Source organism: Paroedura picta, chromosome 3 (assembly GCF_049243985.1).
Source record: "Paroedura picta isolate Pp20150507F chromosome 3, Ppicta_v3.0, whole genome shotgun sequence".
NCBI classification, from domain to species: Eukaryota; Metazoa; Chordata; class Lepidosauria; order Squamata; family Gekkonidae; genus Paroedura; species Paroedura picta.
The window spans coordinates 138,950,136-138,977,500 of record NC_135371.1 but is presented as its reverse complement, the minus strand read 5'-3'; the positions used below and the strand labels follow the sequence as shown (position 1 = coordinate 138,977,500).

General features: G+C 46.4%; 1 long non-coding RNA gene across 4 annotated transcripts in view; it reads left to right on the top strand.

Moving 5' to 3' along the window:
- The window catches only part of LOC143832999 (uncharacterized), a 51,807-nt gene that overhangs the window by 16,716 nt on the left and 7,726 nt on the right, over positions 1-27,365 (top strand). Inside the window, exons 2-5 of one of the 4 annotated variants that reach the window (XR_013229487.1) lie at positions 11,071-11,250; positions 14,357-14,518; positions 19,619-19,776; positions 26,328-26,471. This is a non-coding gene — a long non-coding RNA (uncharacterized LOC143832999). Of the gene's footprint in view, positions 1-11,070; positions 11,251-14,356; positions 14,519-15,401; positions 15,530-19,618; positions 19,777-26,327; positions 27,312-27,365 lie in introns of those variants that run through there. The other 3 variants (XR_013229486.1, XR_013229485.1, XR_013229488.1) reach the window with 3 other exon arrangements.

Below are 27,365 nucleotides of genomic sequence, written 5' to 3'. Positions count from 1 at the left end.
GAAAAGCCTGCCTTCCAATGCCATCTAAAGCAGAGCAAGCATACTGTGTCTAAGTGAGCTGCAGCATCCTGTATGTGTGCTATTTAGCCATTCTATGCATTGCCAGAGCAGCAAATCTAGGTTTGCCATTGCATGTGAGCATTCAATGCTAAATTATAATTAAATATGTATTCCTTTTCCTACATTCATTCGATATTTCAAACTTATGTTTTATGTTTTGTGTTTTTATTTATGTTTAAGGTACAACGCACCCCCACCCCACAATGTGTATTCCAGAAACCCATTATGTATGAAATAGCCAGTCCTGCAGCAGCTATGCAGGAAATTAGTTCTTCCTCTTGTTTCATTTCGGGAACAATATGAGACTGGAGGCTGGGTAGATTGAGGGAAGGGAATTTGGCCATGATTATTAATTGTGGGATGTGGGGGGGGGGGGGTTATGCTTTTACTGTTGTTGTTTTATTATTGTTGTTAGCCACCATGAGCCAGCAGGCCAAAAAGTGTAATCAATCAATCAATCAATCTTAAAATGGTCACTTTGGAGTTTCTATTCAGTGGGGCTTATTCCTAGGAAACCCCTGTTAGGATTCATTGTCACTAAGAGTTCTCAGCAGATCATTCCTCTGCTGTCCTGAGATATAAATTCAGCAAGTTGATTTTTTAAAATTAATACTGGAAGTGAAAGCTAAAAGAATTTGAGAACCATGCAGATATTATGCCACCTATGCTGGATGAATTTCTTTAAAATAGTACACAAGTTTTTAATATAAGCTTACAGTGTACAGGTTTGCACAGAAATCCTTACTGGAGAGATTAAAATATGTGCCAATTGAAAGTCTTCATACCACCTTGCAAGGCTCTTTCTTAAAATCACCTTCACTCTTTGGTAGTTATGGACCATCATGGCACATGGTGGCAAACAGAGCTGTTGCTTTTTCCCTTGAGATCCCTAAGACACAGGTACTGAAAAACTGGGTGAGAAGGGGGAAAAAATAAAGAAATTTTTTAAAATTAAAAAAAACCTATGTATATATTTATTGCAAAGTGCACTAAAATTGTGCTTTAAAAACACTGACACAATCTGCCATCTGCCCTTCTTTTGCTACACAGGATATTTGAAATGCCTTATAATCAACCTGCCTGTCAAGACACTGTGTTCACATGATCTTGCCATGACCTGGTGCTATTCAGTCTTGAGCCAGGGGCCTCTTAGTGCTGTGCAATTTAATGACTTGCTGTGATGTATTATTCTGTTGCTTTTAGCCTGGGTGTCGAGACCTGCTCTTTGGGGCCTGATGGGGAATGCCATTCCTGTGGGTGGGGGTTGCTGCAGTAAATCTATGGTATCTTCTCATTTGAAGCTTGGTTTCTTATCCCTGACCTTGATGTAAAGAGGCCTCATGGGCCTGCAATGTCTGAAGACCTTTTGGTGACTCCCTGTCCAGAGAAGCATAGGGAGGGTTCCACCTGGAGTTTCACATCCATTGGTTGGCTTGGGGGGCGGTGGGAGTGTTTGGGCCTTATAGGACTGTAGCTTGCAAGAGACTCCAGACTTAGTAAAGAATGGAGCAGTGTGGTTTCATTTCTTCAACCAGAGAGTCTGCTTATTGGGAAGTTCAACAATAACTTCACAGATTGCAAAGACCCCCCAGTTTTTGCTTCATGAGTAGTCCCTGATGTGCACCTAATGATGACTGACAGTGGAGATGACACATCAAAGCTCAAACTAGGCAAAGAGCTGGGCCTCTTCTGCTATAGTTCCAAGCCCAATGTAAAAGAGGATGCCAGCATTGGGGCCAAGAGAGCCATAGATGGCCCAGTTGGGGGCACTCCCTCTGGGAAGCTGGGAGCTACAAGCTGGGGAGATACAGAGGCAAACACATGGCATGTGAACCCATGTCACTGGTAGGACGCATTGCTGTTTGGCCAGGAGACCTGTGGCTTAATAGATTGGGATGAGCTAGTAGGCCCCCCAGCTGAAGTGTGAAGACACCAACTCAAGGGAGAAATGGATGAGCTCTAATACCAGATGAGGAACCTGATACAGTTAGTACTTGCCCAGGTCTGAAAACCTGCCATCACCTGGAACCCAAGGGCTGTGTTGGACGGATCGGTGGACAAGCTCTCCTATTTTCTTATCTAGGCTGTTACCCTCATGAGAGAATATGGGGAGGCCTTTGAGACAGATGTAAGCCAAGTTTGCTACTTGAGGACCTGCCTGGAAGGGAAGGCAACAGATTGAATGCTGGATCTTTTTGACATGGACCCCCCAGAAATGGTGCATATTATGCAGGCCTTGAGGGAAAGGTCTGAGGATCCCCTTCAGGAGGAGCAGGCCAATACACAGCTACAATGCCTGAAGCAGGGGCCCTGGATCGTGGGGCACTACACTGCAGAATTCCGCCACCTCATGAGCAGGGTGCATGAATGGACCAAAGCAATTTCCAGGAAGGATTGAATCCTGAAGTCCTCCAATGGTCCCTGATGCAAGATAACCCTCAGACCCTGATGGATGGTGGGTGAGGTCAAGAAGCAGGTCCAACAAGTGATGTTAGCCAAGCAGCTTCAAGGTTGGAGCACCATGGCACCCAGGAATCATCCTGGTGGAAGGGGGCTGTCAAGGGCCAACCAATGTCTGACAAGGAAAGCGGAGCCCTCAGAAAAAGATTGAAGATGACATCAGGGGCTACGTCTGGGTTGCAGAGCCCTGGGGCATTTCCTCGCAGAATGCCCAAAGAAGGCCTCCACCTCTGGAAGGCCAGGTGCCGCCACAGCTGCCCAATTCCCTGACCCGGGAGAGTGCCAGATTGCAAAGGCAAGTGCAGAAAGCCTGATCAGAAAGAGGATAAAGTTCTATTGGTTGATCATTTCACACTGTAGCCTCTTAACAGCCAGAAGACTTATTCGGTACATTGAGAGCAATGACTAGTTCACACAAACCAGTTGTGTTCTGTTCCTACATGCAGCTTATCACTGAAGGATACACTGTCAGCCTGCTGCTTGGTCAGCTAATTCATACGATCAATTTGCCAGGCCTGACTTTAATCCAAGAAAGGGAAAGTCTGCAGAGGCTGGGGGGGGGGGGGGATGACAAGATCAATTTGTAGTTGAATGAACTGCCACTATGTCCAAGGTCAAAACAAGTTAACAGCAGAAAAAAGAGACCCCAGGATAACTTTCAGTATGCCAAATGCCAAATGCCAGGCCTTTTTCCTTGACAAGCAGGAAAGGGAGACATGTTGCTTTATGAGTATTCCCATCTGTCCCCCCCCCAAATTTGCACCTAAAAACGTGACTCGCTACATTCTTGCTAGCTGGCACCCCCCCCCCTCCAAAAAAGTGTGTATTTCTGGGCTTTGGAGTATTTCCTGGATGATAAAGGGGAGATGGCCAGGTATCATATGGATTCTTATCAACAGTAACTGATTTGAGCTGTGATGTTAGCCATTCAATCATGTCCAACTCTTGGTGATCCTATGGGTCAACTGTCTCCACATTTTTTGACCTTGCACCTCTTCTTTTAGTTGCATCATATTCTGGCCAGTGTCCATTTTGACTGTATCTAACTACCATGTTCTTTGTCGAATTGGTTTCCTTTTACCACCAACCAGTCCTAGCATAATTGCTCTCACCGTTGAGTTGGATTGCATAATATGGCCAAAGAAAGTGAGCTGCAGCTTTGTGATTTTGTCTTCCAGTGATATATCAGGCTTTATGGACTCTAGTTTTTCCTTGTTTGTGATTTTTGCTGTCCATGGAATCTGCAGAAGCCTTCTCCAGCACCAGAGTTCAAATGAATTAACTCTTCTCCTGTCCGATTTCTTCATCGTACAACTTTTACAGCCATAAATGGCTACTGAAAATATGATAGATTGAACTAATTGGTATTTGTTAATCAGGCTTATGTCTTTGCTTTTCCATGCTTGGTTCAAGCTTATCATTGCTGAGCAACCCAGAGCAATTATATGTTTCATTTCCATACTGCAACCACCACGCTGATCCAGTTGTGATCCAAGAAAAATGAATTCCTAAATGCTTTGTTGGAGGTAAGCTCTACTAAATGAAATAGCACTTCTAGGATTAACATCAGATTGTTAGATTCTTTGCCTGTTTCCAAGAACCTTACTCCTCTTGCTACCAAGCAAAGCTTTGCAGTCCATGTTGGCACACTACAGCATATGGTAAGGTGTACATCAAAAACAGAGGAATATTGTGCCCTGCACAACATTAATTGTACACACAGGGGAAATGCATGATTAAATGACATGCTTCCTTGCCATTCTAAATTACTGCATGAAACTTTGAATGATAGAATCATAGAGTTGGAAGGGGCCATACAGGCCATCTAGTCCAACCCCCTGCTCAACGCAGGATCAGCCCAAAGCATCCTAAAGCATCCAAGAAAAGTGTGTATCCAGCCTTTGCTTGAAGACTGCCAGTGAGGGGGAGCTCACCACCTCCTTAGGCAGCCTATTCCACTGCTGAACTACTCTGACTGTGAAAATTTTTTCCCTGATATCTAGCCTATATCGTTGTACTTGAAGTTTAAACCCATTACTGCGTGTCCTCTCCTCTGCAATCAATGGGAACAGCATCCTACCCTCTTCCAAGTGACAACCTTTCAAATACTTAAAGAGGGCCATCATGTCCCCTCTCAACCTCCTTTTCTCCAGGCTGAACATTGAAGTATGGTGGGAAATACAGTGCAGAGGAAGTTAATACGAACAGCAACATGACTTGGCCTCTGCAACTGGTGGCTTTTGGTTCAAATCTGCCCCCTGAAAGATATTGTCTGTCCTTTCATTTACCCATCTTTAAACAGCCCCGCGGCACAACGCGCTGCGGACTGAATAAAAGAGTAAGGGCTGCGTGGGAGGAGTTAAGGCGGGCCCTGTCCGGGATAAAAACTCGGAGGGGCCAATCAGGAGCCGCAAAGCGGCTCCTGATTGGCCCCTCTGAGTGTCCATCCCGGCCCAAGCAGCATTGGCTGCTTCATCCGGCCAGGGAATCACCGCATAGACTGGACTGCCAGCCGATGCAGTGAGTTTTCTGGAGGGCTGCGCTGCCTTCTCCCGGCCGCTGGTGTCTTCGGGAAGGGGGGGGCGGGAGCCGGCCTTCTCTCGGCCCCGGGGGCTGCCTTGCTGTGCGAGGCAGCTCCCAGGGCCGAGAGAACGGCGTTCGTGTCTTTGAGGAGGGTGGGGGGGCGGGAGCCGCCCTTCTCTCGGCACCAGGAGCTGCCTCGCTGCGGTGAGGCTGCTCCCGGGGCCAAGAGAAGACCGGCTCCTAGCGCCCATTTTATTACATAATAAAATGGGCTTTATTTCTAGTCCAAGAATAAAAGAGAGAAAAGGAAGGATGGTGGCTGAACTTGCCAGCAGATCACCCTGAAGGCAGGGAGGGAAGGCACTGGTCTTTCGACTCGTCTTTCAAAATGGTCTTCCTTTGTTGACCATCACGGAGCTTCTAAACTGTAGTAATTGGTGATAACTTTCTTTCCTCTTTACAGACCCACATTAGCAAGAAACTATTAAGCAGCAGCATTTATAGACACAGGAATGCATGATGTATGTGGTCATCTCATGTTCCTTTGTTTTAAATTAATATTGTTGTTAGATGGGACTCCTTCATTTCGAGGCGGGGCTTCCCAGAAATGAATGAAAAGCCCATGATTTCTTGCTAATCAACAGGAATGTGTTGAACATGTCAACGTGCATTTTGGTATTTATGACTGTCTGTGTCAAAAGTGTCTGAATTAAAAAAGAACAGGTGGGGTTTGTTTTGTTTGGAAGCATTCTTGAACACTTTTCTCACATAAATAATAACTTCCTGCTGAATTAAAATCCATCAAGGTACCTGAGTGCATTCCTCAAGGCTTGAACAAAGACCTGGAATTTCTCAGCCACTGCGGGTATGGATCAGCTTAGCTAAATTAGGGAAGGCTGCATTATTATCAGTTACTACCATTGTAAGTGGCCACTGTGGTTTTTATTACTTTTAATTTTACATAATTACGTTTTTACTTCTTACATTTTAAGACCTTTTGATCCTGCTGTTTGCAACTTCTCCCCTCCATAACTATGTATATTTACATCTGCCAAAAGAAGATCCACCTCATACATCTGCCAAAATGGGCTCTAGTGCACAAAAGCTTATGTTAGGATTAAAAAAATGCTAACCTTTAGGGTGCCACAAGACTTATTTAATTCCTTTCCCCCTTATAAGAATCCTACCATGCTAAATCAGGTAGCTAAAGAGGGATTCTCAGGATCACTTATAAACATCATAAAAGTGACAGAAAAAATCCACCAGTGGTAGTAGGGATGCAAACCTCCAGGTGGGACTAGAATTATAACTGATTTCCAGAACAGAGAGATCAGTTCCTCTGAAGAAGATATGGAGGGTAGACCCCATGGTATCACATCCCTGCGGAGCCACCTCCCTAATCTCCACCCTCCCCAGGTTTTACCTCCAAATCTCCAGGAAATTCCCAACTCAGAGTTGTTAGCCATGGTGAGGAAAGGAGGTAGCAGCCATCAGAGCTTGTAATGTATCAGATAACCTCTGTTTACCTAATGGCAACACGTAAATACCTAAATCTGCAGATTGGGGTGAAACCAATACTTAAAAGATTTTTCTGCAAATTTGGGGAACTTGCCTGGTTGGCAAAAAAAAAATCTGGAAAAAAAATGGGTAAAATCCCCTCCCATAAATACAATTGTATAGGCATTGCCTGTACGTGTGCCTGCCTATTATTTGCTCCAGGAAGTTAGCCATTTTTAAAAAGTTCCTTTCCCCGGGAGAGGGAGGTGGGTGCAAGGGTGGGACGATACAGAGGACTCTAGCACATTTGAGCATCCATACCTTTCCCTCTGCTGGTGGCCTAGCTGGTTGCTCTCCTGTAGTTTGTGCTAAATAGGTTGGGGAATCCACTATGCAATTCCCCAACTTGTGCTTTAAAATGGAGGATGTAGCCAGCTGATTACTGCCCAGGCGCTGGATGTGGGTGACGTCATGCGGAGCGGCCGGAATATAACGACTACTTAAGGTAAGCATTTCGTTATATTTATGATGTGCAGAAAAGCCCCAGGGGTCTCTCCGGGCCTGGCTTCAGGCAGCTGCTCTGGGTCTAGCCAAGTTGGCGGCGGACATCAGGAGCATCTCTGGCCCCAGCCATGGTAGACTCTGGGAGTTGTTCTGGCTGCTGTGGCAAGCAGACACAGAAAGCTGCTCTGGACCCAGCCGCTGTAGTGGCAGATGCCAGGAGCCACTCTGAGCCTGGCTGCCACATTAGCAAGTGAAGAGAGGCTCCTGGCTTGAAGCAGCTCCATGGTTCCACTGTCATCAATCTCAAAGATGGGTGGTGAGGCCTGGAGCCATCAGGCTCTGCAGTGGGAGTAGATCAGATTCCCCCTGTGTTGCTGTGATTGTTGCAGCCACCACAGCTCCTGAGGTAAGGAAAAAGAAGAAGGCAGGAGATTTTTGGGGTGGGGGAGAGAAAGAAGAAATACAGGGGAGAGAGGGGCAGATTGAGAATACAGGGGGGGGGGAAACACATCTCTACCATGCAAGCCAGCAGCTGGCACTACAACTGGTTGAAAGAAGGAAGTGAACAATCCCAATAACAATTGGCCCATAGCTTTCCTAGGTAGTTGCTGGTGGGGTGGGTTGACTGTTGGGTCAAGAGAAGGAAGCAAGGAAAGAAGAAAGGCTGTGGGGGGCTTGTTGTTGTTGTTAGGTGCGAAGTCGTGTCCGACCCATCGCGACCCCATGGACAATGATCCTCCAGGCCTTCCTGTCCTCTACCATTCCCCGGAGTCCATTTAAGTTCTCACCGACTGCTTCTGTGACTCCATCCAGCCACCTCATTCTCTGTCGTCCCCTTCTCCTTTTGCCCTCGATCGCTCCCAGCATTAGGCTCTTCTCCAGGGAGTCCTTCCTTCTCATGAGGTGGTGAAAGTATTTGAGTTTCATCTTCAGGATCTGGCCTTATAAGGAGCAGTCAGGGCTGATCTCCTCTAGGACTGACCTGTTTGTTCGCCTTGCAGTCCAAGGGACTCGCAAGAGTCTTCACCAGCACCAGAGTTCAAAAGCCTCAATTCTTTGACGCTCGGCCTTCCTTATGGTCCAACTTTCACAGCCATACATTACAACTGGGAATACCATAGCCTTGACTAAATGCACTTTTGTTGGCAGGGTGATGTCTCTACTTTTTAGGATGCTGTCTAGATTTACCATAGCTTTCCTCCCCAGGAGCGTCTTTTAATTTCTTTACTGCAGTCCCCATCTGCAGTGATCTTGGAGCCCAGGAAAATAAAATCTGTCACTACCTCCCTGTGGGGACTAACAGGGAACAAAAAGAGGAAATATTGGGAAGGAGGATATGAGACATCCCCCAGGTTCTTACTCATTTTTACTATTCCAAAAACGTCCTCCTTTTATAAGGAAATTGTGTCACCAATGCAAGTGTGTGCTTCAAAAAAAGTTCTCAGATAGAGTGATGTACCAGTTGTCCTCACCCTGCATTACTAGACATCACAAGTTCCACCAAGTGGCCTTGCAAGAAAAATCAGTGGTTCTTTTAGTGATGCTGGGCCCAGGGCCAAAGTCAAGAATTGGGCCTATGTGGCAATCCAGTGTGCCCCTCCTACAGCGGGGGTCTTGGCAACAGGAATTTCAGAGCAGCTCAGCTATAGGGTGGTTGGAGGGCAGCCCGACCATTACCTTATACATGATTGCTACCCTGCCTGAAGTTGCTTCCCATGACTCCACAGCCTCTAGTTTCACTAGTTTCACAGTTTCTCTCAGGCAGGGCAGCAACCAGCTATAAGGCAGTGTGGGGGGGGGGCACTTCTGGATGCCCTGTGGTTGAGTTGCTCTGGAGCCACCACCTGTCGTGGGCTCCTTTGCCCATGCCATGGTTTTTGTCAGTTGTCAAAATTCCTGTCAAAGATGGGGGGTGCAGTGACTAGTCCGCTGTGGACCGGGGTGGGTGAGGCTGTGAGATTAATTGTTAGCTGTGTTTTCATTATGTGTTCTGTGGTTATCTCAAGCTGAGACCTTGGTTGCCCAGGAGATTGAAATTCTTGTGTCTGCCCTAACTATATTGTTTTGCTTCCCGGCTTTCTTGGGTGATAACGGGGAAGCATCCAGAATCTGGGAACAGACATCCAGGATGGGAGGGGTGGGTGGGCCTGGTTCTAAAGGAGGGACTTGTGTCCTGGCCTGGCAGTTCAGTGAAAGACCTGAAGCATGCCTGCAATCGATTTCTATGCCAATCAATAAAGACTTTGCTGCTACAAGAGTCTGATTACTGGAGGACATTTGACAGGAACTTCACACTAACACTGCTACTTGTGGAGATTTCAGGGGCTCATAAGTCAGGCACTCACCATTGTGTCCCCCTCCCCCCCCCCGAGTTCAGGACCTGGAGCAGCTGCCCCATGGCTCAGAGTGCTCCTGGGAAAAATGAAGCTTCATTAATAACAGTCCTTTATTTACGAAGTGATCCTATTTACCTCCATGCCATTAAAAGATGCAGATAAACCTTTCCTCTCACTAAGCCTCCGTGAAAGGGACAGGCCATTTTCCTCCAAGCTGGTTTTCAACCCCAGCATAGTCTGCCATCTAATTTCAGCGCTTCTCTGACCTGTGTTTGCTAAGTGCCATCGAGTCTCTTCCGACTTATGGCGACCCAACACATTCATGACCCCCAAACACCCTGCTGCTTAACAGCCTTGCTCAGGTCTTGCACACCAAGGGCTGTGGCTTCCTTCATTGAGTCGCTCCATCTCATGCTGGGTCTTCCTCTTTTCCTGCTGTCTTCCATTCTTCCTACCATTACTGCCTTTTCCAGTGTCTCTTGTCTTTTCATAATGTGACTCGGTTTGGTCATTTTAGATTCTAGAGGGAGTTCAGGTGTGATTCGATCTAGAACCCCCTTATCATTTGTCTTTCTGGCGGTCCATGGTATATGTAAAGCTCTCCTCCAACAGCACATTTCAAATGAATCAGCTTCCCTCTTGCCACTTCTTTTCATGGTCAGCTTTTTCCACACCCATCCATAGTAATTGGGAATACTACACTATGACTTTTCTTGATCTTGGTCGCCAGGGACATATCCTTACCCCCACAAAACAGGCTGAGCTTTACAAACCCTCCTTCTGCCCTGCCACACACACAAGATGATATTGATGTCCCTTCAAAAAAGTTCTCCCAGTGCTACACACTGTGGGAGCTACAGGAGCCAAGCAGGGCAAGAAGTGGCAACAGCAGCGAGGGCCTGTAAGGGACAGCAGGACATTTCCTGCGCCTTCTCAGCCCCTTGCATAGCCTGACTGAGCGGCATTCTTTTCACCCCTCTGGCCAGTAACAAAGGCCTTCTACGCAGGGAGTGTCTCGAAGGCAGTTCCACTCTCAGAGCACACAGGAAGCCGCTCACCTCTTTCTGTGGGCTCTGCAGTCAAGCATATTAGAAGGCCGTGGGGGAGGGCCTCTGATGGGGGGGGGGGATAAAATATAGTGGTGGGCAGTTTGAAAGGTGGAGGAGAGACAGAGCCCTTGTGTCAGCATTTTGCATTTCACTGGGAGGGGACTGCCCCATGGCAATGGGAAGAAAAGACCTTCTGTTTAGTTGCTCAACAAGTAGGGAAGCTTTTGAAGTTGGAGAAGATAATTAATGTCACACATGTCTGGGATGATAATAAATGCAGATGGGGAGGCAGGCAGTACTGTCCAACAGCTAATCCCCCCAGGTTTATCCCACCCACCAGAGCAACCACTTAGCCTGCATTCTTCAAAGCCCCATCACATTCCCTCCTCTTGGACAGCCCTCCCTCCCTTTCCATAGCCTGCAAGCCTCACCCATCTTCCAATGGAGGGACTATCTGTTCCTCTGCTTGATCTCCTACGTTCTACAGCTGCCCTCCTGGATGGCATCCAACTTCCTTTGTCCCTTGAGTTTGTAGACAAACTGGCCATGCAAAAAGTGACTGTCAGGAGGAGCCAGGGTGAACACGATTGTAAGTCTGGTCCTCTTCGCTGGCTTACTAACTGCACACTTTTTCCCCCCAGATGATCAAGAGTGGCTGGATGGGCCATAATTACAACTGGAAATGAAGTCATTTAATTTTCTTCCACCCTGAAAAGCCATCCTCCATATTTGGAAGGAACCTAGACCTTATGAACCTTAGGAAGGGCTTGAAAATCTGGAAGTCATGTGTTCTCCAAGATCAGAAACTAAAGCAGTCTGGGGTAAGACTTTTCAGAGCTCTCACAGTTATCATATATGTGAAATTGTCAATCTAAGATAAGGTGCCCCAAATTTTTCACTGTGAAAAAGCTAAATTCTGAAACCTGCATAGTCTTAGAAAATATGTTTACATTTCCTTGCATTGCATAATTTTATCCTCTTTTTGTTGGAGAGGGATAAAATAACTGTGGAACAATAATGAAAGCCCACCCTCTCACCACTGGAGTGACCATAGGCTTCTTCTTACATGGAGGCAGTAAAAGGTTGCACAAGAAAATGAAGGGAGACTGGCTGTGGCACTGTGATACAGTATCTGCTTTGCATGCAGCAGGTCCTGAGTTCAACCTGGTAGTAGGTAATGTAAAAGGCCCTGGAGAACCAGCCTGGTGCAGTGGTTAAAAGTGGCAGCGTCTAATCTGGTAATCTTGATTTTATTCCCCACTCCTTCACATGAGCTTCCTTGAGGAGTTCCACAGGGGATGATACTCTCCCCTACACTTTTTAACATCTATATGCTCCCAGCTGGTCCATGGCTATGGGCTGGGATGCCACCAATATGCAGATGACAGCCAGCTCTACTTCCTAATGGACGGGCGGCCAGACTCCCCCCCCCCCCCCGGATACATATGCTAGTTGTTTGGAAGCTGTGGCTGGATGGCTCAGGCAGAGTCACCTGAAACTCAACCCCTCCAAGACGGAGGTCTTGTGGCTAGGAAGAAGAGGGCAGGATCAGGAAGTGTGCCTTCCATGCCTGGACGGTGTGCAATTAACATCTGCACCTGTTGCCAGTAATTTGGGAGTGACCTTTGATGCCTCCCTTTCTATGGAGGCTCAGATCACTAAAGTAGCCAGGACGGCATTTTTCCATCCTTGCCAAGCCCGGCTACTAGTGCCCTACCTGTCCTCAGATCACTTGGTCACAGTGATCCATGCAATGGTCACTTCTAGACTAGATTACTATAACTCGCTCTACGCGGGCTTGCCCTTGACTTTGATCCAGAAGTTACAGCTGGTACAAAACGCAACTGCCAGGGTCCTCACTAGGATACCTTGGAGGGCCCATATTCAGCCAGCTCTTCGCCATCTGTACTCGTTACCAGTCTGTTTCCAGATCAAGTTCAAGGTTTTGGTATTAACCTTTAAGGCCATATGCGGCTGGGGTCCTACTTACCTGCAGGACCGCTTGGTTGCTTATGCCCCCCGTAGGGCCCTCCACTCTGCAGGTATGAATTTACTGGTCATCCCAGGCCCCTGGATGTTTGCCTGGCCTTGACCTGGGCCAGGGCCTTTTTGTCCTGGCCCCAACGTGGTGGAATGAGTTCCCGGAAGAGCTGAGGGCCCTGTCGGAATTGTCAGTTTTCCGCAGGGCCTGTAAGACGGAGCTCTTCCACCAGGCATTTGGTTGAGGCCAGGGTAGACCCCCGGTGTTTCCATCAAGGACCCCTTCCCAAAGTCTATCAGAGTCCACTAGAGTCCATTAGACCAGCACACACTCGCTAAGGAAGAAGACTCGGCCTCCATCTGAACCGTCTGAATGTGGGATGGAATAGATTATTGGTGTTTTTGACCACTTGCTTGTTTTATTTTAAACTGGGGTTTTATGAGATTTTATTGTATTTTAATGTTTTATTCTGTGAATCGCCGTGGGTTCCTAGGAAATGCGGTGGTATATAAATCCAAATAAATAAATAAATAAATAAATAAATAAATAAATAAATAGAATGCCATGGAACATGTTGGAAGGAGCACAGTGCAGTGCAAATCCTTCAGGTGAAAGCAGCCTAAGGCTGCCTAGGTATGGGGGCTTAACCAGCATCCTGCTCAGTGACTAGACCAGGAGTAGTCAAACTGCGGCCCTCCAGATGTCCATGGACTACAATTCCCAGGAGCCCCTGCCAGCGAATGCTGGCAGGGGCTTCTGGGAATTGTAGTCCATGGACATCTGGAGGGCCGCAGTTTGACTACCCCTGGACTAGACACTGAGAACCAAAGCCGCCTGTCCCCACGGGCATAGCATTGCTCTAGACTTGTATTTTGGGTTGTACTGGCATGAAGCAGAATGTTGGGTTGGGAGGGTAGAAAGTTGGACACCAGCTTTTATACAGCCAGATCCCCTAGTAGAAGAGAGTGGCTTCATGTGAGATGCACAGCAACAGATAGATGCCTGTCACCAAGGTCCTTGCAGGCAAAAGAGGGAAAGCACCTTGGCCACAATGATAGAACAGGACAAAAAGGACAGTACTTTATATATTACCATGAGGCCAGCTTGTGATTTGCCTTTAAGCCCATTTTAATGCAACTTCAGTGTTACTCAGAGTTTACAGCCTGCAAGTATTTAAAAGGCTCACATATGCAAATGTGCCACCGGCCTTTCTTTCCCCCTCAAGGAGAGGTGTAACCAGTCAAGTGCCTAAGCCACTGCCTCTCCTACGCTAATCACAACCATTCAGGCAAGCTAACCACAGCCTGGCCGTTGTACTCTTGTCTATTTTTGCTCCGGCCTTCCATAACAGCCTCTTGTTAACTTCCCCAATCAGCACAAACCTACAGTGTTTGCCACCCACTGGCAATTGAAAAAGCATTTTGGAGAGGGAAGGGGAGTTCCTTCCCCAAAGCTCTTAATGTACCATTTCCCAGCAGCCTTTGCAGTGTTGCCCATCTAGCAATGTCTACAAAAGGTCTACAAAAGGTTTCCTATGTCTCGAATAGACTGATCAGATCCTTTCTCTTTAAGAAATAACTAACCGTCCCTTTGAAAAGCAGCCACTATAGGGCTGTCTCCTTAAGATCTTGACCTTTAGATTTTGCAAGCTAATTCCTGTCCTCATCCCCTTCCCAAAATGGAAGGGCAAATAGGCCACACCTGTGGGGAGGGTTTTTTTTTTATTATTTAGCCAAATACTTCTGGTTCCTGCCCCAGATTTTTAAATAGGCTGCTGATCCAATAAACCTTTGAAGAAACTGATTGCTTAAGAAGATCCCCTGTCACACTGTAACCAATGAGAGTCTTTTAGAAAATAATAGTGCAGTGGCTGCACACAATGTATGAAGAAGAGAAACGACCATTGCTTAGCTTTATGAAATGTTCTTGTATTTGGGGGTGTTTAGCTAGCAGAGGGACACGGCTCATTGAAAGTGTTCCATGGATCTGCCCTTCGCTTCCAAGAACCCCCGAATGACTCTCCAGGGTCTTTAAAATCACAAAAAGTGTTGACAACTTTGAAAGGCTTTAGAAGATAGCTATAAGAAGACAAAAGGTCTAGAATGAAGGTGAGTGTGAGAAAACTTTAAAGGTGGGAGGCATGCTAATACTGAAAAGTTATTTGGAGAAGAAGAGGGAAGATGTTGGTTTCCACTGCTTACAGATTGTTTAGAGATAAGATTTTGTCCAGCTCCCCACCTACTTGGGGACTTAAAATACACATTCCTGACAGGTGATCATCCAATCCCCTCCTAAAAACATCCAAAGAAAGAGACGCCACCACCCTCCAGATATTATATGCCATCTACAAACAGCCCTCACCATCGGAACATACTTTCTAATCAACCAAGCATTCACCCTGGGTAGCATTACACAGAAGCAAAACAGAGTTGCTTGACTGTAACTGTTGTTCATTGATGTCTTGTGTGCAGACACACATTGGGACTGCACATGCGTAGGGCTGCCATAGAGAAGGATTTTCTAGCTAAAAAGCGCCCAGAGGATGCTCACCAGCCCTATTGTGTATGCATGGAATTTCCCGCTCATTGGGTCACATGACACCAAGGCAGAGTGCCCCCATCCCTCAGTTCCCATCATTGCTGCAGGCCCTAAACTGCTACTCTAAGGCGTTGCAAGGGAAAAATCATTAATGGCTTGCTGTGGCGTAGGAAGGGAGGGAATGTATGTCTGCACAGAAGATATTGATGAACAACAGTTACAGGTAAGCAACTCTGTTTTCTTCGTCCATCTTCCTGTGCAGCCACACACTGGGACCTTCACAAGCTGACATACCAAAGGAGGGGGCGTTCGATGCCCTCAATGGAATAAAGAATGCAGGACTGCTGTTCCGTAACAAATGTCAGCTCTTGCCTGTATGTCCAAGGCATAGTGTTTTATGAAGGCTTCTTCTTTTGCCTGACAAATCTCATCCGTTGGGATCCTTGCACCCAGAGGGAGTGGGCACAACTGTCCAGAGGACAGGGCAAGACAGCTTCCCTATATGAAGACTGAATTGCAGAAACCACCCTATGTGATATCAACTGTGCCAAAGCCGTATCTCTTGGAACTGAAAAATGACGGTAAGCTTCATGTCTCATCAGATTTAAGACCCATAAAAACCAACCCTGGAAGGAACACATATGCTACTGTCAATAGGGTAAGACAGTTGTAGTCAATGTCATGATCCCTAAGAGGTGTTGTAACAGACATACGGACTGCCATCGTTCCGTAGGAGAATTTGCACCATGCACTGAATGGCCAAGGCACGTGTAGTGGCCAAAAAGGCTCGGCTTAGGGCCGTTCCGCATTCATCCAAAATAGCACAATGGTTACAAATTGAAATCGCTACAGATTTGCCATTATGCACAACGTCGTTGACAATCTGCAACACTCCTGAAACCGATCCACAAAAAGCGCTTCGTTGTAGCGCTTTCAGGGAAATCCCAAAAAGTGGATTCACCCTCCGGAAAGCGCTACACTCCTGCAACCAATCTGCAACACTAACAGAAAAGTTCTGTGCGTTACCATTGTTGTGGTTTCTGCAAAGTCCCTCCCCCTGTCTCTCTCCTCTGATCTTCCGGTGAAGCGATCGCCATTTTTTTTTTCTCCGAGCGAGCGGAGATCAACGCACCGGCAAGCCTTTGTTTACTCAGTGAGACTTCCCCGGCTGCAGTCCCTCTGTTTAAAGTCACCAAGCAACACAGAGGCCCGTTTGCTGGTTTATTTTCCCTTTATTTTTCACACTATTTTCGGCCGAAAATCGCACCCATGAGGGGGGGGCGTATTTTTTTTTTCACTCGGGGGAGCGTGGCAACGATGAAACGGCAGCTCAAACACCACCTGCTAGCTGGATGGGTCTCTCCGTTGCAATGAATCAACGCAGATTCGTTGCAACGTGTTTTTTTTTAACCTTCCTTAAAGGGAAAGGGGCTGTTTGGGAGCATGATAACGGCCGCCCATTGGCTGCTTGACGGCCAGGGGCGGGACACAGCTCAGCAATATCGCTTCCTGGCTAGCAATTTTTACCGAGACCGGAAACCTGTGGGAAACGATAGAAACGCAACTGGATGCCACTACAAAGGCAGGTATGCATAATGCTGAATTCCACTATTTAAAATGGCGATTTTTCGTTCCGCAAACAATTTGCAACATGGATCCCGATGCGGAATGGCCCTTAGAATTGAATCCAGCAACATACCTATAAACTCCACCATTTGTGGAGGAGTCAACTGTGATTTAGCCCTGTTGACAATAAGTCTCAGATCAGTACAGAGTGAGAGGGTAAACTGCACACCCTCTGACAAGGATTCTGGTGATGTCCTTCACCAAAAGTCAGTCATCCAAATATGGATAAACCATTATTCCATGAAGCCTAAGATGAACCACTATCATGGCCACACATTTTGTAAACACCTGGGGTGCAGTTGTAAGCCTGAAGGGTAAGACAGTATATTGAAAAATCTGGGATCCATGATGGAACTGCAGGTACTTCCTATAAGAACTATGGATTGAAATATGAAAATAAGCATCTAAATGAGGTCTAAAATGACAAACCATACTCCCTGGGAAAGGACTTCAAGGCCTAAAGGGAGAGACCATATGGAATTTGGAAAGCAATGTGGAAGCAATGGAGCCTATCCAAGAATGGGTGTTCTGGAGCGCTGCTCATTTCTAAGAGTCAGAACATCTGGAAGGTTTGATGATGATCCCTTGTAGAGGACTGCTGTGTGGGTCTCTGGTATTGATGTTGTCTTCTTTTCTGGAAATTACCTTGTTGAAAGGAAACTTGCTAGAACCTAGAAGGATACTGGAACGTTGACACCTGTGGGTGCTGAGATCTAAATGTGTCAGGAGGGTTCTGCCATAGTGATTTGGGAAGAAGTTCTGGTATGTTGGTAAAGGGAAGGAGCTTAGTTATCGGGCAGATTGCCTATTTTTCTTGAGTGCTGATAAAAATGTGTCTATCAACTGTGCAAAAAGAGAAGTCCTTTCAAATAGTAAGTCTTCAACTTTTGCTCAGATCATGACAGGTAATGATGTGTCCTGATGCCAGGCATGTCTGCACAGAACTATGGTGGATGCTATGGCCCTGGCAGCAACCTCTACTGCATGTCTGCCAGAATTAACGCCCTGCTTCGAGGTTCTTATGTCCTTGGCTTGAATCATCTTAACTAAGTTCTTAGCCTCGTCAGGCAAAAGGTCAATGTATTTGGTGAGGCTCTCCCACAGACACAGCTGGTAGGCCCCCAGCACTGCTCACTAATTACCAATGGGAAAATTCAGAGCTGCAGAAGAAGAAGCTTTCCTTCCTAAAGTGTCCAGACGCCGGCTTTTATATTCTACAGGAGCAGAATTTGAGCCAGGTCTCTGTTTTGTCTGCATGTCTTCAAAAATAGAAGACATTGGGAGTGAGTGAACAGATAAATATGCTGCCAAATCAGGCTTCACTCTGTATAAACTATCAATCTTCTTTGGAATGGCCTGCGGTTCCAGATCAGTACCATTAAGTCAGCCAGTGCCTGGATGATTGGGAGAGCGTTGACTGAGTGCATGTCGGAGTAGAGATGGCTAAGTATCTTGTCTTTTGGATATACTTCAGATGTAGAAACATCTAAATCAAGGACTTTTGCCATTCTAAGGAGCTGTTCTCCGTATATAGTCTTCAATAGGAGAGGCAGCCAAAGCTTCTGAAATGGCTGGAGAAGGTTCCAAGGTAGATTCAGGGCTCTCTGTTTTGGGTGAAAGCTCTTTCCTCAAGGTCTTTGTAATGCTCACAGAAGAAACCCAGAATTGGAGGGCCTTCTCCAAAGTCAGGTCAAATTCATGGTCTTGAATATGACAATCCTATTCACCCATGTAAGCAGGTGATTTGGTATAGGAAGGTTGCGAGGCCAGCCTCCAGATCACAGGTGGTGGTGGTGGGTGAGTTTGACCCAAAGGCATGTAACAATCCTCCTCCTCCATGGAATGGACACTGGTCAGGACCAAGCACGGAGGAGTTTGTCCTTATGTTTCAATTTATGCGCCCTCTTAGGGAGCAGTTCAGACATTGGCCTCTGTCCTGCCAAGGGTGGAACAGGCATCTGAGTGGGTCGTGGAGTTTCAGAGGTTGTAGAGACAGGTCACTTTGTCAGTTTGGAAGCCACACCAGTGGTTGAGGCCAAAGAATGGACAGAGGGAGGGCAAGACCCAGAGGCCTTAGATGTACTACTAGGGAATGGATCTGATGCTGGTTTTGAAGCTACCAACTTTGGGCCTGATAATCCCAACAAGACTCTTCCCCAGAGAACTGCTTTCAAGCATGAGGCCCTGTTAGGTGTAAATTTTTGACAAATATTGCAAGCCAGGATGTTGTGACCTTCTCTGAGACAGAGAAGACATCGGTCCTGCTCATCAGAGTGCAGCATCTTCACTGCACACTGACCACACTTTTAAAACATAGCTTTTGTAGCCATTCTCCATGAGAAAAAAAGAAGTTAGAAGCGAAAAAGAGGAGCCGCTAGAAACATGTCCACTAATCGTGGTGGCGAAAAGAAACTGAGGGACAGGGATGCTCTGCCTTGGTGTCACGTGAACCGATCAGCGGGAAATTCTGTACATGGGTGATCAGGCTGGCAAGCTTCCCCTAGGAGCTTTTCAGCTAGAAAATCCTTCTCCACAGCAGGCCTGCGCATGTGCAGCTCCGAATTGGGGTTGCACAGTAAGACAATGAACCTAGTTGTGCCAACCCTCTCTTTCTGGTTTGAATATCCACTGTTTCCCCTTGTGTGTCAAACTTTGTATCTCTCCTCCCCTTCGCATCTTTCACAGATAAAGCCCAAGTCAAATGTTAGGTTCCCAGAAGAGGACATGGATCTTGACTGTAACAGCTGCAAAGGAGAGGGGGTTTCATCAGGTGCATATTAATCTGCAAATATCCCCTCTACCATCTGCAGAGCACAGGAGAGTTGTCATTCTTTACATCAAGCCACCTTAGACCAAGGTCCTCATTGGTCCACAAACCAACCAGGCCAAAGCCTGTCCCAATTTCAACTTGCCCCATGATCTTAAGTAATTTCCTTAGCCTTATTTTGAAAATGAAGGGACTTGATTCCACCTCACTGCTTGTGATGTATTATCATTTATCCTCATGCAAGAAAATACAATGATGCAGCTGTGTGTCTTTACAGAACATTATTTTACAAGCCCTGTCTGAGGCAGATGTGAATAGCAGCATGTGATACAAATCAGTGGGAATTCAGGCAAACAGCTCTGCCTCAAGGAGTTTGCAGTTGGTTCTCAAAAACATTCTGTTTTCAAAATAAGCTATTCAGGCAACAGAAAAAGGGTAAGAAATGTTCTTCTTGAGCATTTTTCCTTAATTAATTTTTCATTGTTATCTCTAAATATTATATGAAGAGCAGTGAGTGGACATTATATGGTCTAATACCGTGTTCCCCAACCCCTGGGCTGCGACCCGGTACTGGTGCTGGGCCGGGGTGGGAGGGAGGCACGGGTGCCAATGTGCCAGTGGGCACGCCTCCCTCCCCCCTGCGACATGGCTTGCGCCGCAGGGGGAGGCGCTGGCGCAAACACGCAGGCACAGCAGCTCCATGCCTGCACATTTGTGCCAGCTGGCGAGCGCCACACTGAAGGGGGAGGTGCGGGTGCAAATGCGCAGGCGTAGCAGCTCCGCATCTTAACATTTGCACCAGCAAGAGATGCTCGCCCCACAGTGAAGTGCTCGCAGCGGGCGCAAATGCACAGGCGTGGAGCTGCCACGCCTGCATGTTTGCGCCCGTGCCTCCCACCAGTGTCCGCGCCTCCCTCTCCCCCCCCCCCGGTCCCCAGGCCTCCATCCCCCCTGGACCCCGGCCCAAAAAAGGCTCGAGACCACTGGTCTAATAGATATCAGTCACCTATGACCCCCATTTGTGGATAACTAAATCTGCAGATCAGGACCATGTGGAGGGAACACAGATTTTTCTGTGAACTTGAAGCACCCTACAGGTTTGCAGAAAAATCTGAAAATAAAGTTCTCTCAAAAACCAAATCCCTTACCTCTAGCAGCCAATGGTGGTGGTGCCAGAGAGCTGTGCTGGGCACAGTGGTAATACCCGCACAGCCTGAAGCTCTGCATTGGAATTGAAATTCGCCAGGTATGCAGAAAAACCCTGAAATTAAAAAAATTAAAGGGTTCAAATTCCCTGAAAAATACAACAGCATTCTCTGAGCTTACCTCCATCAGTCAATGGTAGCAGTGCCAGGGAGTTGAATGGGACAACCATGCAAACAAACTAAACTGTTTAAGGTGTGACATACCATAATGCGGAAAGTGGGTAATAAAGGTAGATGATACTGCTGTGAAAGGAATGATACATACAAAAAATGCAATAGACTACAAACTTATCTCTTATAAAGCTCCTGTGTGGTTCTGTTACACTGTAATTTGAATCCCTTTATAGAAATGCCCTCCTCCACATTTGTGTTTTGCATATTCTGCAGAGCGAGTGAAGTGTTGGGGCCTTATGACTATATCAACAGATCAATGTATTTATTTTTAGCTATTTATTGCCTGCCAATCCTGCCTGCCTCCTATTATGTACCTCAAGGTGGCTACTGGCTAACATAAATTCCACAAAGACTCCACACATCTCAAAGTGTCTGGTTCACCATTTTGCTTATTAAGGCCACTTGTACACAAAGCACAAGACATCTTTGCAGTGTGTTTTCTTCTTCTGTTTCCTAGAGGAAGGGAATAAAATAGTTGGGCATGAGAGAGAAGATGGGGAGCTTGATTAGGTGTATGGAAGTTTCTGTTTGACTAAGTCTATGGACCTAGCTTGACTAGGTCTATGGAGGTTTCTGCTTATTAACAAAAGACATTTTCCACTGACATGTTTGAACAAAATGTAGGAGTTCCTTTTTTGGTTATTTGTTTCTTTAGAAGTGAACGAAAAAATACATTCTTGCTCTTTTAAAAAAACACCCTGTGATCCTTGGCATAAGCCAATATATACCACTGAAAGGTACAGAATTCTTGTTGGCGAGAGCCACGGCTCGCAAAAGAAGGATGCACTTTGAAGGAAAACACAGGAACAGTATTTGCCTGTCGTGTCATGTGGTTTCTCACTGATTTCTTTTTTTCTGGGAATAGCCGGCACATATAAGGTTGTTATCCTAAATACTGAAAAACAGGGATCCAGGAGGGGGTCTTCCAAATAATCAGACTTGAATAGTCTATGGGGGGGGTGTTAGTTTGTGTTCAGCCCTTTCATTGTTCTGACCCAGACAAATAATTGTCTTTTTAAGTTGCTACTCACCTGAAGGGTGTCTTGATAAGTTACATTAAAACCAAGAAGGTAAAAACAACGTAAACAATTAACAAATGATATAAATTAACCCTGAAATATTAAATGCATGGCTATCACCACACCACAATTAAAAGAGCCCAAATGTGGTTATCCAAAGGTCAACCAAAATAATTCCGCTTGACATACTCTGTAAAAACAAGTCCAGCAAGGCACAGTTGTCATCCAAGAGTGTATTCCACAGTGTAGGGGCCACAACTGAGAAGGCCATTACTCTGGTGACAGATACTGGGGCCAGGCACCTGCAAGAGGCCCCTAGATATTGACCAAAGGGAGCACACGGGACTGTAACAGGAGAGGTATGTCCTCTAGATATGAGGGTTCCAGACCACTGAGAGCTTTGAAGGTTGACATCAACACTGTGAATTGAATCCTGAAACTTATTGGTAGCCGGGGCGGCGGCTGTAGAACTGGAGTAATAAGTGTTGACTGTAATGTTCCACATGACAGCTACAGTCTGGACTGCCTGCCATCTCCAAAGCATTTTTGAGGATAGCCCTCCGCAGAGCAAATTGCAGTTGTCCAATCTGGAGAGTCAACAGTTGCGTAGATCGATGTGGCAAGTTCTGACCCAGACAAATAAGGAGCCAGCTGGCAGGCCTGGCATAGATGAAAAAATGCCAACTATGCTACCAGGGACTCTACTTTATCCAATGATAGTGCAGAATCCAAATACACCCTGAAGCTTTTTACAGGGTCTATATCTGTCTTAAATGGACTCCGGGGAATGGTAGAGGACAGGAAGGCCTGGAGGATCTTTGTCCATGGGGTCGCGATGGGTCGGACACGACTTCGCACAAAACAACATAGCTGTCTACTGGACACCATTGAATCTCAGGAGTGACCCTCCAGCTAGCATTTCAGTCTTTCTCAGACACATGACCTCCATCTTGGACAGATTCAACTTCAGCTTAATCATTGGACTACCACATCCAGGCACTGGGTTAGTGCTCAGAGCCCTGCAGCCAACTGTTTATCCAGAAGGAGGAAGAGCTGAGTGTCATCAACATATTGATGGCATCCGTCTCCTAACCTCCTGGCAATCTCATCCAGAGAATGCATATATATGTTAAATAACATTGGAGAGAGGATCAAACTTTAATATAAAAAAACAGCTTTAAAAAAATGAACTTTAGTTTTAAAAAAAAACTGTATCCTTTGGGCATCACACAATGTGTGATCTTTTATTGATATTCACTCATCCATTGGTTAAGTATTTATCAGCAACATAGGGGAAATGTATACTTTCTCCTTCCCCTTGCTTGTTAGATGAAAAACTGTAGGAAGCTTATGACGCTTCCATTCAATTAGGTCTTACAACTTGCCATAACATCTGCCATTTGATTAGGTCTTTATAGTCCCTTAAAACTGTGGCTCTCCCTCTGCCCATTTCCTTTCCCTAATAATAATAGACCACCCCCCTCTGCAAGCGGGCTCAGGAAGGTTTGCAAAATAACTAAAGAAAATCAAAATATAAAACATTCTACAATTAAAACTCTCAACCCAAACTCCCATCCAGCACAACCACCCAACCAAACCTATCCCACCCCACCCATCCTCCATCTGACCTACAGATTGGCTATTGGCTGGGAACAAATGACCAGCCAAGAAGAAAAAAAAAGATGGGGGGGGGGAACCTGTGGAAGACAGGAGGCCCACATGATATTAAGCCACCCTGGCCTCAGCGGGGGGAATGAGGCAGAATAATGTTGTCTTACAGGCCCTGCAGAACTGTGATAGCTCCACCAGAGCCCTAATATCAGATGTAACTGGTCCCACCAGGCTGGGGCCAGGGCTGAAAAGAACCTGGTTGAGGCCAAGCAGCTGAACAAGTGATAACATGAGTTATGGGGGAAAGGTCCCACACACTTTCCCCCCAGCTCTTTGGAGAGCTACTGATCTTTGAAGTGTTTAGTGGAGACATACACCATATCCAGGTTCCAGCAAACTTTTTTGTTGGCCTGGGATTCATAAGTGTCTTTAGCTGCATTCAGCAAGTCCATTAAGTAGGTACAAGCCACTAGCACAGCACTGGGACTACTCAACCACATCTGAGGCTCCCTTTCACTCTTGCTGGATGCTTGCTGGAGGTTCCGGCCTTTCCCTTCTCCATTTTACTTCCCCTGCTGTAGATGGTTCTCATTTTCATCTATCAGGTGCACCCAGTCCATTAGGGTCTGTGGGTCACTATACAGTAACACCCAGTTGAGGATCTCCGAGTTGAGATCCTTCTGAAATAACTGAGTTTTGGTGGCATTGGTCCAGGTATCCATCTTGCTCACCAACCAGTGGAAGTCCGCAGTTTAGTGTGCCATTGTCTGGGTCCCTTATTTCAACTGTTGCAATTGGTTGTGGATTCAGGTCACCTGCATCAGGTCCTCAAGATGGTTTCAAAGGGCTTGCATGAACAGGTTGTGTAGTTCCTGTGCCTCCATGTTGTACTATGTCACACTCCAGAAAGGTACCCACATTTGAGTCATTAGTTTCCCCACATTCCCCCATGAAGGAAGCCACCTGCATGATGCAGTAGGAAAGCTTGCTAACAGAACTGTCAAAATGGACCTCATGAAGAACTGAGCAATCATATTTTTGTATAAGTTGCAATGTCTGGGTCAGTGTCAAAGATAACCCTATGTAGTCAATGTCAAAGATAACTCAGTAATCCAATCTGGAGGTGACCATCACAGGGATCACTGTAGCAAGGTCTTCCAGGGCCAGGTAAGACGCTAATAGCTTCACCCAGCACTGATGGGAAAATTCCTCTAGTGGCATCAAAGATCACCTCCAAATTTCTTACAGTGCGCATTATCAGTTGCACTGTTCAGTTATCAAGGCAGGGAAGGCTCACTTTATCTCCTGATCCCTTCATCCCCAGCCATAGGACCTCCTTCTTCAAGAGGTTAAGCTTCAGATGGGTCTACTGAAGCCACTCAGTCATAGACTCCAGGTATCTGGCCAATGAAACTAGGGGTGTATCTTGTTGGCCATCCATCAACAGATAGAGCTGGGTATCATCAGCATGCTGATGACATCCTAATCCGTACCCTCAGACAGGTTGTGTGAGGGGGGGCGCATATAGATATTGAATAGCATCAGGGAGAGAATCATGCCCTGAAGCATGCTGGATGGGAGTGCTTAAATGTTAGAGAAAAAAGATCCAGTGCAAAACCAGCCCCTGCTCACCACTTTTCCTCCATGAGTGAACTCTGGTCTATGGGGACTCCACTAGTGTCATACGCCACAAAAGTGTTGCCAGAACATATTCAGAGAGACAAACCCGTGTAATGTCAGCTCGTACCAGGATCAGTGGCTGGTGGCTAGACAGAGTGCCTTTAAAACAACAGTGCTGTTGTTGCAAGAGATCTACGACTATTTTCGACTCTAAATTTTATTTTGGTTGTTTAGTATTAGTTCCATATATTTAGGGGCTTTCCGCACCGGGATCCTTGTAGCAAATTGTTTGCTGAATGAAAAATCGCCATTTAAAATAGTGGAATTCGTCATTATGCATACCTGCCTTTGTAGTGGAATCCAGTTGCGTTTTGTATCGTTTCCCACAGGCTTCTGGTCTCGGCAAAAATCGCTAGAAAGGAAGCGCTATTGCCAAGCTCGTCCCGCCTCTGGCTGTCAAGCAGCCAATGGGCGGCCGTTAGCATGCTCCCAAACAGCCCCTTTCCCTTTAAGAAAGTTAAAAAAAAACACACACAAACCCGTTGCAACGAATCTGTGTTGATTTGTTGCAACGGAGAGACCCATCCAGCTTACAGGTGTGTTTGAGCTGTCGTTTCATCGTTGCCACGCTCCCCCCGAGTGAAACCCCCCCCCCCCTCACGGGCACGATTTTCGGCCGAAAACAGTGTAAAAAATAAAGGGAAAATACATCAGGAAACGGGCTTCTCTGTTGTTTGTGCTTAGTGACTGTAAAGAGCTCTGGGGAGGGACTGCAGCCGGGGAAGCCTCAATGGGTAAACTAAGGCTTGCCGGTGCGTTGATCTCCGCTTGCTCGGAGAAAAAAAAATGGCGATCGCTTCGCCAGAAGATCAGAGGAGAGAGCCAGGGGGGAGGGACTTTGTAGAAACCACAACAATGGTAACGCACAAAACTTTCCCGCTAGTGTTGCAGATTGGTTGCAGGAGTGTAGCGCTTTCCGGAGGGTGAATCCACTTTTGGGGATTTCCCTGAAAGCGCTTTTTGCGGATCGGTTTCAGGTGTGTGGCAGATTGTCAACGACATTGTGCATAATGGCAAAACTGTAGTGATTTCAATTGGCAACCATTGTGCGATTTTGAAGGAGTGCGGAAAGCCCCTTATTCTCAGAATCTCAGCAAGCTCTCCCAACCCCCCCCTCAAAAAAAGCCCTGTCTTGAATAAATTTTTAATAGTTCATAATAGTGCTAGCAATATTATCAGTACGGGTCAGGCAGTCACCCCTCGGAATGCAAAGGCAGCACATAGTCCTGTGCCATGCATACAGAGTACATAGACCCACTGAATTCTTAATCAGACTCGCATTGTTCTCCCTCGGTAGGTAAAAACAATGCATTGATAAGAGCATTGGCATGCCTGAGGAATCATCACATGACATCTAGCAACATGGTAGAAGAGATGGCTCCTCTCGCCTGTGAAAATGCTTCCCAAATGGCATCACGCACACACACACCAAGCCCCCAAGGTCATTGTCCAGAATTGGGATCACTCTTTCCATTGTCAAAGGAAGGGTAAATTGGTGATGATGACAGGCTTTCTCCTTGACCCTTTCAGGACCGTTTTTGCCTATTTGCTGACTGTTTTGCAGCCAGAGTGGAACAAAACATGAGGAGTTACTAAAAGCAGAGAATGGGAATGTCCTGCAGAACCGACCAACCCATCTAAAGGGATATATGGGGATCATCAGAAAGTCTAGCCAGACAAACAAAGACAAGGACGCGCACCTAGATAGCTCAAGGGAGGTGTTTGGTTAATTGCTTGGGTTTTGGAGGGTGCGCCTTTCCTCTACCTTGTCTTGAAGAGCATATATTTCTGGGACAAGAGCTGGATTTTTAAAATGCCCCCCATTCCAACTTCTACCGGAAACCTAAATTCCCAGTCTTCAGCCCACCCTGTACTTCACTCCAGAAATAAATCACGGTGTCTCTCAAACCCATTTGTGTTCCTTTGCTGCGAACATCTTTAGTGCAGCTTCTCTGCCAAGCCCGTTGGGCTGAATCCCAGGCAGACATTAGCAAAGAACAGTTCATATTACCAACCTTACATATCTGTATTGTTGCTTTGGAGGAGAGAAGGCAGATATGGGAGGGGGGCAGGCTTAAGGAAAGGGGGGAACCGAGGAGGTGGTAAAGCACTGAAATGAAAAGGGCCTGAGTGAGAATAATGAATTGGGGACATTATCCTTGCTCTGCCATGTAGCTTGCAACTTTCCCAGACTTGCATGGGTGACACTGACCTTTAAAATGTCTGGCAAAGATGAACAGTGAGGGATTCAATAAGGCAAATAGCCAGGCAGCAGGGGAAGGTGGGGGCATCCAGCACTGTCATTTGTTCCCTATTTCAATTATGTTTGCAAATA